Source organism: Puma concolor, chromosome A2 (assembly GCF_028749965.1).
Source record: "Puma concolor isolate L17-30 chromosome A2, mPumCon1.1.hap2, whole genome shotgun sequence".
Lineage (NCBI taxonomy): Eukaryota > Metazoa > Chordata > Mammalia > Carnivora > Felidae > Puma > Puma concolor.
The window spans coordinates 76733282-76745731 of NC_141668.1; the positions used below are offsets into that span (position 1 = coordinate 76733282).

The 12450-nt window shown below is 37.5% G+C and overlaps 1 long non-coding RNA gene across 2 annotated transcripts in view; it reads left to right on the forward strand.

Annotated features, from left to right (window-relative positions):
• Window positions 1-12450, forward strand: part of LOC147583276 (uncharacterized) — a 417756-nt gene that overhangs the window by 88220 nt on the left and 317086 nt on the right. The window lies entirely within an intron of this gene.

Consider the following 12450-nt stretch of genomic DNA (forward strand, 5'->3'; position numbering starts at 1 on the left):
TTTTTATATGTTTTGGATATTAGACCCTTAAGAGAGAAATCATTTACAATATCTTCTCTCATTCAATGGGTTGTCTTTTGGTTTGTCCATGGCTACCTTCACTGTGCAAAACTTTTTATTTTGATTTAGCCCCAGTAGTTTAATTTTGCTTTTGTTTTCCTTGCCTTAGGAGACCTATCTCAAAAAATGTTGCTATGGCTGATGTCAGAGAAATTACTGCCTGTGTGCTCTTCTAAAATATATTTATGGTTTCAGGTCTCCCACGTAGGTCTTTAATCCATTTTGAGTTTATTTTTGTGTACTGTGTTAGAAAGTAGTCCAGTTTCATTCTTTTACATGTAGCTGTTCACTTTTCCCAGCACCATTTATTAAAAAACTGTCTTTTCCCTGTTGTATATTCTTGCCTCCTTTGTCACAGATGAATTGATGACCTAAATGTGGGTTTATTTCCAGGATCTTTATTCTGTTCCATTGATGTATGTGTCTATTTTTGTGCCAATACTGAACTGTTTTGATTACTATGGCTTTGAAATCTGGGATTAATATACCTCCAGTTTTGTTCTTTTTTCTCAGGATGGCTTTAGCTCTTCAGGGTCTTCCTTGGTTCCATACAAATTCTGGTATTATTTGTTCTAGCTTTATTAAAAATACTGCTGGTATTTTGATAGGGATTTCATGGAATCTATAGATTGCTTTGGGAAATATGGATTTTGACAACATTGTTCCAATCCATGCGCATGGAATATTTTTTCCATTGGTTTTTGTCCTCTTCAATTTTTTTCATCGTTGTTTTATGGTTTTTAGAGGATGGCTCTTTCACCTTTTTGCTTAAGTTTATTCCTAGGTATTTTATTCTTTTTGGTGCAATTATAAATCTTGTTTGTTTTTTTAACTTTCTGTGACTTCATTGTTAGTGTATAGAAGCACTACTAATTTCTGGGTATTAATTTAATAATCTTGCCACTTTACTGAATTCATTTATTACTCCTAATAGTTTTTGGGTGGAACCTTTAGAATTTTCCACATATATGGTATTAGGATATATGCTCATATTAACAGTTAAACTGTCATATCTGCTCATCTGCTCATATTGCTCATATTGACAGTTAAACTTTTTTACTTTTAAGGAGGTCTCATTTCTTGTCAGATTGCTGTTGGTAGGACTTCTGGTGTCAGATTGAATAAAAGTGGTGAGAGTGGACATGCTTGTCATGAACCTGACTTTAGGAAGAAAGTGCTCAATTTTTCACCATTGAGCATGATGTTAGCTATTGGTTTTTTATATGTGGTTTTTATTATGTTGAGGTATGTTCCTTCTAAGCCCATTTTGTTGAGTTTTTATCATGAATGGATGTTGTATTTTGTCAAATACTCCTTAGACATTTATTGAAATGATCATAGGATCAAAATTGATGTGTATGTCGTTGATTGACTTGCAAATATTGAACAAACTTTGCATCTCGGGAATAAATCCCACCTGATATTGGTGAATGGTACTTTTAATGTATGTGGTTTGCTAATATTGTGTTGAGGATTTAAGCATTTTGTTCATCAGGGATATTGGCCTATACTTGTCTTTTTTTTGTGGTGTCTTTGTGTGATTTTGGAATCAGGGTAATACTGGCTTCATGGAATGTAGTTGCTTTCCTTCGTCTTCTATTGTTTTGGAATAATTTGTGGAGAAAAGGTATTAACTCTTTAAATGTCTGGTAGAATTCATTTGTGAATTCTTCTGGTCCTGAAGTTTTATTTTTTGGTAATTTTTTTTTTTTTTTTTGATTGCTGATTCAATTTTGTTACTTGTAATCGGTTTGCTCAGCTTTTCCATTTCTTCCTGGTTGAGTTTTGGAAAGTTGTATATTTCCAACAATTCATCCATTTCTTCCAGGTTGTCCAATTTGTTGTGATATAATTCTTCACAGTAAGTATTCTTTTACAAACTTTTGTATTTCTGTGTGGTGAGTTGCTACTTCACTCTTGTTTCTGCTTTTATTTACTTGGATCGTTTCTCTTTTTGATCCCTTAATCATTAGGTAATGCCCTTCTTTGTCTCTTGCTATAGTCTTTGTTTTAAAGTCTATTTTGTCTAATATAAGTATTGATACCCTGTTTTTTTTTAGCTTTTATTTGCATGGTAAAGGTTTTTTCATCCCTTCACTTTCAGTCTCTATGTGTCTTTAGATCTGAGGTAAATCTCTCATAGGCAGGAGATATATCAGTCTGTTTATCTTAGCTTGCCTAGGGGATAAGACAGTTACAGCATGTTCCTCAGGGTCAGCAAGGCATCTTTCTTTTGCTAATTAGCTCCACTCCAGGCAACTTCACCCTGCTGCAGTCTTTAGCCCTGTTTACCTGTTTACCTATTCTAATCCTTCCTCCTGTGAAAGCAGCTTTCTGCTATTGTACTATGTTGGAGCCCTTCTGCCCTGATTATCTAATCTTGGATGCTTTGATCCTGTGGCTGCCTATTCCTCTATGCCTTTGTTCTATACTGGGGGTGCTTCCTCCCATTTTACCTAATCTTTGATGCTTTCATCCTAAACCTTGTTAACCCATTGATGCAAACTCAGGGAATTCCTAAACTTATTCCCCACAATTCTTGATCTCCTTCAAATCTGGCTGATAACCCTGCTGGGTAGAGTAATTTTTGTTGTACGTTTTTTTCTGGTAGCATTTTGAATATATCTTGCCATTGCTCTGGCTTGCAACATTTCTGCCGAAAAATCAGCTTACAGTTTTATAGGTTATGTTTTGTAGGTAACATTTTGTTTCTTTTTCCTTCTTTTCAGGATCTCTCTTTATTTTTAACCTTTGATATTTTAATTACTGTACCATGGTGTGGACCTCTTTGTGTTCATCTTGTTTGGAGCTCTCCGTGCTTCTTGACTTGGAAGTCTATTTACCTCTCCAGGTTAGGGAAGTTTTCAGTTTTTATTTCTTCAAATAAGTTTTCTACACCTTTCTTTCTCTCTGCTTTTTCTGGGACCCTGGTAATGTAAATATTTGTCAGTCAGTGTCTGAGATACCTCTTAACGATTCTCATTTCTTTAAATTCTTTATTCTTTTTGTTCAGCTTGTATGCTTTACATTATCGTGTCTTCCAGATTACTGATAAATTCTTCCGCATCCTCTAATCTATTGATTCCTTCTATTGTGTTTTTTATTTTAGCTGTTGTACTGTTCAACTTTAATTTGTTATTTTTAAAATTTTGTATCTCTTTCTTGAAAATCTCACTCAGTTCTTCCATTCTTTTCTTCATCCCAGTGAATAAGTATCATTTACTTAAATTCTTTATCAGGTTTATTGCTTATCTCTGTTTCACTTAGTTCTTTATATGAGGTATCTTCTTTTATTTTTTTTTCCTTTTTTTTTTTTAATTTTTTTTTCAACTTTTTTTTTATTTATTTTTGGGACAGAGAGAGACAGAGCATGAACGGGGGAGGGGCAGAGAGAGAGGGAGACACAGAATCGGAAACAGGCTCCAGGCTCCGAGCCATCAGCCCAGAGCCTGACGCGGGGCTCGAACTCAGGGACCGCGAGATCGTGACCTGGCTGAAGTCGGACGCTTAACCGACTGCGCCACCCAGGCGCCCCAATTTCCTTTTGAATCATATTTCTCTGTCTCCCCATTTTGCTTGACTTGCTATGTTTTTTTCTATGGATTAGGCAAAATGTCTACTTCTCCTAAAGTTGAAGGAGTGGTCTCATGTATGGTATCCTCTATGAGATTATGTGTGCTTGGAGACTTTTGCTGGCTGGCTGGACCTGTGGCTACTTATGTTAGGGACCATGGCTTTTTACAGAAGAATAACTAAAAAACAAACAACAATAATAGGAAAAGAAAATGGGTTGCCTGGGTGGCTTGGTCGGTTAGGTGTCTGGCTCTTGATTTCAGCTGAGGTCATGATCTCATAGTTTGTGAGATCAAGCCCCAAATAGGGCTCTGCACTGACAATGTGGAGCCTGCTTGGATTTTCTCTCGCCATCTTTCTCTGCCCCACATTCTCTCTCTGTCTTTCTCAAAATAAATTAAAAAAAATTTTTTTAAGAGAGAAAAAAAATAAAAGATGAAAAAAAGGAAAAATAAAAAAGAAGAAAAGAAAAAATAAGAACAAAACCAAAAAGAAAAAAGACACATTTTAGAAATTAAAAATAAATAAAATAATAAAAATTAAAACAAAAACACAAAGCGAGGGTTTGTTTTCTTTGCCCCAGCATCACAGAGTGGTAAGGCAATCTTGAGCTTGCTCAGGTTCCAAGCTCACTGTGAGTCCATACTCTCCTCCATTCTGGCCTTTTAATGAGGAGGAGAGAACATTCTCATAGTTCTTGAGCACTTTAAAATTTTTTTTTTTCAACGTTTATTTATTTTTGGGACAGAGAGAGACAGAGCATGAACGGGGGAGGGGCAGAGAGAGAGGGAGACACAGCATCGGAAACAGGCTCCAGGCTCCGAGCCATCAGCCCAGAGCCTGACGCGGGGCTCGAACTCACGGACCGCGAGATCGTGACCTGGCTGAAGTCGGACGCTTAACCGACTGCGCCACCCAGGAGCCCCTCTTGAGCACTTTTAAATCACAGCTTTTTTTTTTTCTGTGTCCTAGTGCCCCTGGATCTGGTGTGGACTTGAGGACCCTGGGCTTGCTGATGTCATGGGTTCCCTGTAATGAGCAGACCCACTGGTTATGGCAACTGGACCTACTTGTTATGGTGTAGGGACCCTCCAGTTATGGTATCTGAATCTACCCTTTACAGGGTCCAGACCCTCATTGGGTCTGGGCTTTTATGCCTGAGGGGAAGAGAATTCTCCAGCAGCTCTTTGGCCCTTATAGACCATGGCTTTTTTCTGTGCCCAGTGTGGCTAGGCCTGGTATGGTCATGTGGATGCTGCGCTTTTGAAGTTACATGCTCTGAAGTTACTGAGAGGACCAGATCCAACTGTGATGGTGTAGGGACTCTGCTCTGACCTAGGCTTTTAATGTGGGGTGGGAACATAATCCATGTAGTTTTCCAGTCCCTCTGACCTGGAAAGCTTTCCCACAGCTCATCTACCACTTGACAGAATTCTAGTGTTGTCTCTTGTATATGCTAGTTGATTTTTTAAATGATGGGTTTTCTTCTGTGCCCAAGCATAGAGGAATCTGTACCCCATATTAGAATTCTATCCTTCTTCAATGCCACTGGTTTGCTGCATTGGGGTGGGAGTTCCCTTTGTTACTGTGTCTCCATCTCTCTTGATGTTCTCTTGCTGTTCTTTTCATCTTTGATTATTTGGTAACTGTTCAGTCAGTGCTCAGTTCTTTTCAGGAGGAGTTGTCCTATTATTAGGTGTAATTTGGTGTGTTCCATGGAGGGCATGAGTTCAGAGTCTTCCTACATAGCCATCTTGAGTTGGAACTCCATAATATTTTTTTGATGAAAGAGAAATGCTTCCCTTGACAGATGGCTCCTTTTATCTTTAAGAAGAGAATAGTATGTTACTAATTTAGGACAACAGGGCACAAAATGCCATGTTGATCTTTGACAGTAAGAATTGAGAATAGTAAACTATATAATGACCTTTTTTTGAGTTGCACAATCATTTTTTCTGTGAATATAATTGTATAGGCAGTATTAATTCATCTGTGCTGCCAAGCCAAGGGAGCTCCCATCTGTTGGGGTGCAGAAAGTCTCCTTATATTTGGTGGAAATAGAGGTAAAAATGGAGGTGTGTGCCATTTGCACCATTCTTGGAATTTTATTTCTTTGAGTTGGTAAGCAGTGGTAAGTTAGTGATTTAATCTAGCGGAAAGAATTCTTAATATACACATTAAAAGAAACATCTCACAACAGTCATAATAAAACAGAAATACAATCTAGAAGAAATTCCAACATTGTGGAGCTTGTCTCCCCTTCCCCCTCCCACCCCCCAGCTCTATAGCTGATAATTTTTTCCCTTAGGGAAGAATTAGGAAACAGAATGCTTTTGAAATGTAACATGACATAAATATGGTCCTACTCTACTTTGTCACTTTATTTTAGGCAAACAGTTTATCATATCACAAGAATTGTCAACAGGCCTATAAATACTAGACAAATAGAGACCGGGAATATTGACTAAGACGCAGGAATAGAAATGGTAAAAATCCTCCAGAATGAATGTCTTAGGTTTGTTAACTGTTTTTTTTTCCATCAGGAATTCTGAAGGTGAATGGATTTTGTTAGTACTAGTTTAGGTTTTATTTAAAAGAAAACAAAACTAAGGACCATAGTTAGGTACGTGAGTCAAAAGAAGTTAGTTATTTCAGGAAAGAAATGGCAAAATGTAAACTAAAAAAAAAGGAGACAAAAAAATGATGCTAGGTGACTTTGGCTTGTATTCACTGGGTTCCCAACCTCTTGATTTGTATGAAGGACAGTGGTGATCCATGGGGGAAGGGATGGTGATTGGAAAGTTTCAATGAGTACAGGTTATAGTGCAATGTCTTCTCTGTAGAAAACAGGCTAAATTCAGTTTCTTTGCCTATCTTTTTTAAAAATTACCATGCACAGGCAATTCTAAGTAATGTTAGTGATAAAATAACTCCTTACCACAGACGAAGGTTACTTCCACTGACCCCCATCTTGGTATGCTATTTTCTTCTGTATATCTATTTACATTAGTCTTAGCAATGCAAGTATTGCTGAACATTCATAATTTCACTGCTACATTTAAAGAAATTGGAGCTAATTATAAAAACTACAGTGTGACAAAAACAATAATAACAGGGAGAGTTTATTGAACAATTTTGACATCCCAGGCACAATACATAAATAATGGCATTTCTCTTCACCACAGTCATGAAACTAAGTTGTTATATTTTTCAGTTTAGAAGTTTAAGACCTTAAATTTTGCTAAGACATACTGATGTAGGAGCTAAAATTAGAGTCCAGGTTTGTCTGACTTTAAATTCCACATTGTTTTCAATTATTAAGACATCGTTTCCTACTAACCCACTTGATTGTCTTTGGAGAATGATTTTTTTCTTAATTTTATTTTTTAATTTAATTTAAATTTTTTTTTGAGAGAGAGAGAGCGAGAGCAAGCGAGCATACATGCAACTGAGGGAGGGAAAGAGGAAGAGGGAAGGAGAGAATCTCAGTCAGGCTCCACACTCAGCACAGGAGCCTATGGAGGGCTTGATTTTGTAACTGAGATCATGACCTGAGCTGAAATCAAGAGTCAGGAGCTTAACTGACTGTGCCAGCCAGGTGCCCCTGGAGAATGGTTTTTAATGAGACTTTGGTAATGATGATATTCTTTCTCTTCTAGCTCCTTATTTCCCTTTGATTTTTCCATTCTCTTTTGAGAGCTTTCATGCTATCTTTACTTTCTCTTGATTCCTTTGGCATATGTTTTCAATTTGTGCTAAATCAGGTATGGTTTTCTTGACAAATCTGTGAGGTACTTGCAGCAGTTTGGGGAATAGACTTGCAGTGCATCACTAGCTTTTTCTTTTTTAAAAAAATTCCATCCAAGTTAGCATATAGTGCAACAATGATTTCAGGAGTAAATTCCTTATTGCCCCTTACCCATTTAGCCCATCCCCTCTCCCACACCCCCTCCGGTAACTCTTTGTTTGTTCTCCATATTTATGAGTCTCTTCTGTTTTGTCCCCCTCCCTGTTTTTATATTATTTTTGTTTCCCTTTCCTTATGTTCATCTGTTTTGTCTCTTAAAGTCCTCATATGAATGAAGTCATTCGATATGTGTCTTTCACTGACTGACTAATTTTGCTTAGCATAATACCCTCTAGTTCCATCCACATAGTTGCAAATGGCAAGATTTCCTTTTTTGTTGTTGTTGATTGCCGAGTAATACTCCATTGTATATACATACACCACATCTTCTTTATCCATTTGTCCATCGATGGACATTTGGGTTCTTTCCATACTTTGGCTATTGTTGATGGTTCTGCTGTAAACATTGGGGCAGTGCATCACTTTCTTTTTTTTTTTTTTTTTTTTTTTTTTTTAAATTTTTTTTTTTCAACATTTATTTATTTTTGGGACAGAGAGAGACAGAGCATGAACGGGGGAGGGGCAGAGAGAGAGGGAGACACAGAATCGGAAACAGGCTCCAGGCTCTGAGCCATCAGCCCAGAGCCTGACGCGGGGCTCGAACTCACGGACCGCAAGATCGTGACCTGGCTGAAGTCGGACGCTTAACCGACTGCGCCACCCAGGCGCCCCCATCACTTTCTAACTTGTTTATCTGCAGGGGAAGCCAATGATGAAAATGGGTCTATGAGTAGGTTACCAACTAGTTTCCTCTGTTTGTGACACATCTGGTGTTAATTTAGTCACCAAGAGTACTTTAAATGCTGAATTCCAGTATCACTTGTCACGAACTACATATTTATGTCCTGTCAAAATATATATATTCAAAGCCTAGTCCCCCATGTTATAGTATTTGGAGAGGGGCCTTTGGGAGGTAATTGGGTCATGAGGATGGAACCCTAATGATAGGATTAGTTCCCTTATAAGAAGAGACATGTTATGAAGACACAGGAAGATGGCCATCTACAAACCAGAAGTAGGGCTCTCATCAAAAATAATCCATGCTGGCACCCTGACAGCAGACTTTCCAGCCTCCAGACCTGTGAGAAATAACTTTCTGTTATTTGAGCCACTAAGTCTATGACATTCTGTTATGGCAGCCCAAACCATCTAAGGCACCACCCATTAACTGATGGAGAATTGGCATCAAGGAGGATGGAGTCATCCTCCTTTTTTTAGACTTAATTTTTTTAGAGCAGTTTTAGGTTTATAAGAAAGTTGAGCAGAAATTTCAGATTTTCCCATAAACTCCCTGCTCCCATACGTATGTAACCTCCCTCATTATTAACATCGCCCATAAGAGTTGTATATTTGTTATAATTATATACTATATGTATATACATATATAAACAGAATATATATAAGATATATCTTACTTAGGGTTTGTCTTTGGTATAATGACATGTATCCATCATTATAGTATTAAAGAGAGTATCTTCACTGCCCTAAAAATCCTCTGTGCTCCTCTTACTCTACTGAACCCAACCCTTGGTGACTTCTGATCTTTGTACTATATCCATAGTTTTGTATTTTCCAGGATGTATGACATTATACAGTATGTAGTCTTTTCAGATTGTCTTCTTTAACCTGGTAGTATGCATTTAAGCTTCCTCCATGTCTTTTCACAGCTTGATAGCTCATTTCTTTTAAGTGCTGAATAATGATTCATTGTCTGGAATATACCACAGTTTATGCATTTGCCTACTGTGGAACATCTTGGTTGCTCCCATGTTTTGACAATTAGGAATAAAACTGTTAGAAATGGTTTTTGTGACGACATAAGTTCTCAAATCCTTTGGGTAAATATCAAGAAGCATGATTGCTGGATCTTATGTTGAGTACGTTTAATTTTTAAGAAAAGACAAACTGTCTTCCAAAGTAGTTGTGCCATATTTGCATTCCCATCAGCAAATAATAGGAGTTTCTATTGCTCCATATCCTTGTTAGCATTTAGTGTTGTCAGTGTGGAAGATTTTAGCCATTCTCATAAAAGTGTACTGTTACCCTATTGCTGTTGTAATTTGTATTTCCCTGATCTAGGACATGGAACATCTGTTCATAGGCTTATTTTCTACCTGTGTATCCTCTTTGGTGATGTGGGTCTTAAGGTCTTTAGTCCATTTTCTAATCAGGTTGTTTCTTAGTAATGAATTTTAAGCATTATTTTCATATTTTGGGTAACAGTTCTTCAGGTGAAGGTGACAGGTGAAGGGTAACTTCACCTTTCTAGGGTTAGTAAAAGAAGTAAAGAGGAAAATGCCAACATTGATTTTATTTTTTTCTGATCATTTTTTTTTGGACCACAATAGGGTCTGTGGCCCCTCGAAAATGTAACAGGCTAAACTGTAAGTCTAGGATATTCCTTTAACTTTGATTTGGATTGTAATGGATTAGTGACTATGAATAATGATTAAACAGTGATTATATAATGAATATTTGATGTCACTGAATAGTCATTTGAAATTTAATTTTGAATATTTTAAAATACTCACCATAATTAAGGAGATAACTCATTTTGAATTTCCTGTGACTAATCTGATAGAGCCCTTCTTCCTATCACAGTAATGGTAACATTTGTTTATTTATTTAACAAGTTTATTTTTTTAATGTATATTTATTTTAGAGAGAGAGACAGAGCATGCAAGTGGGAGAGGAGCAGAGAGAGAGGGAGACATAGAATCTGAAGCAGGCTCCAGGCTCTGTGCTGTCAGCAGAGAGCCCAGTGTGGGGCTTGAACTCACAAACCCTGAGATCATGACCTGAGCTGAAGTTGGATCCTTAACCTACTGAGCCACCCAGATGCCCTCAGAGTAATGGTAATTTTATTAATTTAAAACTAGTTTTAGTTCCTCCCCAATATTTAATCCTGACTATTTTAGATCTTTACACATGCAAAACTCGAATCCCTGTGCTATCAGTCTCACGTGATCCCACTTAGAGTGATCGCATGATCTAAACTCATGACAATGAAATACGGAGGAAATAGCATTACCCAAAGCATATACAAAATCACCTTCTGCATCTAAGGCTGTATGTTATGATGCAGAAAGCGCCTTAAAAAAAGCAAATAGCCAGTATAATTCAGACAAACAATTATTTTTATTTTTTATTTTTATTTATTTTGAGAGAGAGAGTGAGAGAAAGAGAGTGAGCACTGGGGAGGAGGAGAGAGAGAGAGAGAGAGGGAAAGAGAGAATCCCAGACAGGCTCTGCATCAGTGCAGAGCCTGATGGGGGGCTCTATCCCATGATTGTAGGATCATGACCTGAGCTGAAATCAAGAGTTAGACACTTAACCGACTGAACCACCCAGGTGCCCCCAGATGAACAATTATTTTCAAAGTGATTTGTGAGTATGTATTACAGAGTATAACTGCTTTTTGTTATTTTAAAATTTTTTTTTTTTCAACGTTTATTTATTTGTGGGACAGAGAGAAACAGAGCATGAACGGGGGAGGGGCAGAGAGAGAGGGAGACACAGAATCGGAAACAGGCTCCAGGCTCTGAGCCATCAGCCCAGAGCCCGACGCGGGGCTCGAACTCCCGGACCGCGAGATCGTGACCTGGCTGAAGTCGGACGCTTAACCGACTGCGCCACCCAGGCGCCCCTGCTTTTTGTTATTTTAAAATATCAAAGATGATGTACCCGTATGCAGTATTTTATTGATACTATGTTTTCATCTTTATCTATGTCCATCCATCCATCCATTCATCCTTGGTACTGTGTTAAAATACTTCATAGAGAAAAATGCCTATATGCTTTTATTATCCACGGGGTACACTAAAATGGGAGATAGATATTGTCTAGAAATGAAACAAAAATTATTTGTATATGCTACTTGCAGGAAAAGACACAAATAAGTTTAATAAGTGAAGGAAGATGAATGCAAACTATTAGCCTTTAAGCCATATGTCCTCGCTGATGTTTACTGCACTGTAGCTTTAAAGGTAGAGCATGTCACCTTACCATGCAAAGGGTCTATGCTGGGATAGTACTACTGACTTTTTTGCTGACACATCACTTACTTGTCACTGCAGTTGGGGAGAAAGAATGGGAAAAGCTTTCTCAGCCCTTTTCTTTCTATTTTTATGAGTAGCTTCATTTGCTTTTGTTCTTTCTCCTGTACTCCCAGGGATGGGAAAAACCTAGAGTCCCCTCTATCACTGACTGTGCAGTACTTGAGAGATGGAGTATTGGGAAGTCCTTTAGGTGCAAGTTTAAAGCCACATTCTGTCATCTGCCTTATCAGCAGTAAATCTGTTTTAAGTCTCCATCTATCTCCTGTGTTTTATTTTTAAAGTTTTAATTCAATTTCAGGGGGCAAATACGATGACCTATTACTTCAAAGATAGTGATTTAGACTGTTGCCTATGTTGTGTTTCATTATATACTTTGATCATTCAAAAGAACACATCTTATGAAAGGCCTTTCCCATTGGTTCAGCCTTGTTGCCTTTCTGCAATACCCAGTTAATCTAAGAATTAGCGCATGATATTTACATATGAAAAATTCCAAATAGAGAAATATTTGTGCTAGTGATTTCACAAGTTCTTATATTGATTTATTTTTAAGCCACAAAGCATTCAAAACCTAGAGGAGGATATTTTAAAATGCATGTTTCACTTGTTAAAATACTTAGGGAGCATAAGATAACCTTATTGGTATTCCTTTCTCATTAAATTTATTCTTGAATTTTGAGTTGCTTATTGTTACCTATTTCACTCTGGTAACAGATTGAAGCGTTCACCTTTGTTGTCAAAGAATTGAGAAAGTTGAGGAATAGGATTGTCTTAGCTTTCACTTTGTTGTGTATTCAGCATTTCTCCTAGTAAGGGAGTGTTTTTAAGTTGCCAGATTTTCCAGTTCTGTTT